The sequence below is a fragment of the Phoenix dactylifera genome, unplaced genomic scaffold, assembly GCF_009389715.1.
Source record: "Phoenix dactylifera cultivar Barhee BC4 unplaced genomic scaffold, palm_55x_up_171113_PBpolish2nd_filt_p 000873F, whole genome shotgun sequence".
NCBI classification, from domain to species: Eukaryota; Viridiplantae; Streptophyta; class Magnoliopsida; order Arecales; family Arecaceae; genus Phoenix; species Phoenix dactylifera.
Genome location: NW_024068236.1, coordinates 157,408 through 160,437, shown reverse-complemented (window position 1 = coordinate 160,437; position 3,030 = coordinate 157,408).

Here is a 3,030-nt window from a genome sequence, read left to right as displayed (position 1 = left end):
AACCAGGTCCAAGGAGATTTTGAAGCTAAAGAGCCATCCATGCAAAAGTATCTCCAAAAGGTGCGGGAACTCACATCTGCCCTGAATTCTTTCAATATTCAGTATATTCCCAGAGCGGAAAACCTCAGGGCAGACCAGCTATCCAAACTGGCCACCTCCCGCATGAGCGAGCTTCCCAAGGGAACAGCGCTCGAGTATCTTCGGGTCCCCAGCACGGAGGAACCCGAGCCCACTATGTGCATCGACTCCGAGCCAAGCTGGATCGACGGGCTCGTCTGCTATCTTCAGGACGGAACTCTACCTCATGACGAGACGGAGGCTCGCCGAATCAAGCGCCAGGCTCCCCGGTATGTCTTGTACGAGAATAAACTCTATCGACAATCATTTACTTCTCCCCTTCTCAGATGCCTCCGCCCCTCCGAGGCGGACTACGCCCTCCGAGAGGTCCATGAAGGGATCTGCGGAAATCACCTGGGGGGTCGAGCCTTGGCCCATAAGATCCTGCGGCAGGGATACTACTGGCCCACACTCCAGAAGGACGCAACAGATTTCGTCCGCAAGTGCGATCGGTGCCAACGAAACGCCAATATCCAGCGCCGACCTTCAGCTCTGCTGACCTCCATCATCGCCCCCTGGCCGTTTGCCCAATGGGGGATCGACATCCTGGGGCCCTTTCCCCTGGCCACCGGACAGAGAAAGTTCCTGGTCGTCTCCATCGACTACTTCACCAAATGGGTCGAGGCCGAACCTGTTGCCCGGATCACCGAGCAAAAGATGCGGGACTTCGTGTGGAAGTCTATAATCTGCCGATTCGGACTACCCCGTATCCTTATATCTGACAATGGTCGACAATTTGACAATGTTCATTTCAGGGAGTTTTGCTCTGAGCTCGGCATTGATCATCGCTTCACCTCGGTTGCCCATCCCCAGACAAACGGGGAAACTGAGGTAACTAACCGAACTATTTTGCAGGGACTCAAAGCTAGGCTTGATCGGTCCAAAGGACAGTGGGTCGAGGACTTGTACAATGTCCTTTGGGCGTACCGGACCACGTTCCGACTGCCCACGGGAGAGACCCCCTTCAACCTAGCATACGGCACTGAGGCCGTCATCCCATTGGAGATCGGCTTGCCTTCTCCGAGGGTGGAGCATTACGACCCCGATACCAATTCCTCCCAGCTCAGGAGCAATTTGGACCTCGTCGAAGAGACAAGAGAGGTCGTCCGGGTGCGCATGGCGAGATATCAACAGCGAACGGCCCAATACTACAACTCCAGAGTTAAGCCCAAGCTTTTCAAAGTAGGGGACCTCGTCCTCAGGAAAGCCGAGGCTTCTCAACCAACCGAGCAAGGAAAGCTCGCCCCAAACTGGGAAGGACCGTATCAAATCGCCCGGGTACAACGGCCAGGGGCGTACAAATTGAAGTCCCTGGAAGGGACTCTGATCCCACGAAGCTGGAACTCCGAGAATTTACGAATGTACTACCAGTGAAACCCCAAGGGGTTCAAGATAATCAGGATAATGGACTCAGCTCCTTTTTCTGCAAATATTTCTCTCATTTTGATGACTGTAATCCTCTTCTAATATTGGGTCATCTGTGATCCTCAGATCCCCCGGCCAAAATCGGGATGCCTCGAGGCTCGACCGTAGAGTCCCAAACTCCCTCGACCTCGGGAAGAATCGCAGGACGGTGAAACGTCGACTGGTGCAAGATTCCTCGACTAAGGTCGAGATGCCCCGACTGTCGACAGTGCGTGCCCAGACCCCTCGACACTTCGGAAAGACGGGGTAGTACCTTCGCAGTCCCCCGTGGCGCTCGACACCAACAACGGGGTAGTACCTTCGCGGCCCCCCGTAGCGCCTCCTCGACTAAGGTCGGGATGCCCCGAGGGTCGACCGTAGAGAACCAGACTCCCTCGACCTCGGGAAGGTGCCGTGAGGGGTGGAAAGGGTGGCTCCACCCGGGGCGCCACAAAGTGGACCCCCGGGAGCGGTCGACGATCCCCGATCCCCGAAGCGAGCGATCCCTCGACTAAGGTCGGGATGCCCCAAGGGTCGACCGTAGAGAACCAGACTCCCTCGACCTCGGGAAGCGTCGCCGGTCGGTAGAGCATGCCCAGACCAGCCGACCTGACGAACGATCCCTCGACTAAGGTCGGGATGCCCCGAGGGTCGACCGTAGAGAACCAGACTCCCTCGACCTCGGGAAGCGTCGCCGGTCGGTAGAGCGTGCCCAGACCAGCCGACCTGACGAACGATCCCTCGACTAAGGTCGGGATGCCCCGAGGGTCGACCGTAGAGAACCAGACTCCCTCGACCTCGGGAAGGCGCCGTGAGGGGTGGAAAGGGTGGCTCCACCCGGGGCGCCACAAAGTGGACCCCCGGGAGCGGTCGACGATCCCCGATCCCCGAAGCGAGCGATCCCTCGACTAAGGTCGGGATGCCCCGAGGGTCGACCGTAGAGAACCAGACTCCCTCGACCTCGGGAAGCGTCGCCGGTCGGTAGAGCGTGCCCAGACCAGCCGACCTGACGAACGATCCCTCGACTAAGGTCGGGATGCCCCGAGGGTCGACCGTAGAGAACCAGACTCCCTCGACCTCGGGAAGGCGCCGTGAGGGGTGGAAAGGGTGGCTCCACCCGGGGCGCCACAAAGTGGACCCCCGGGAGCGGTCGACGATCCCCGATCCCCGAAGCGAGCGATCCCTCGACTAAGGTCGGGATGCCCCGAGGGTCGACCGTAGAGAACCAGACTCCCTCGACCTCGGGAAGCGTCGCCGGTCGGTAGAGCGTGCCCAGACCAGCCGACCTGACGAACGATCCCTCGACTAAGGTCGGGATGCCCCGAGGGTCGACCGTAGAGAACCAGACTCCCTCGACCTCGGGAAGGCGCCGTGAGGGGTGGAAAGGGTGGCTCCACCCGGGGCGCCACAAAGTGGACCCCCGGGAGCGGTTGACGATCCCCGATCCCCGAAGCGAGCGATCCCTCGACTAAGGTCGGGATGCCCCGAGGGTCGACCGTAGAGAACCAG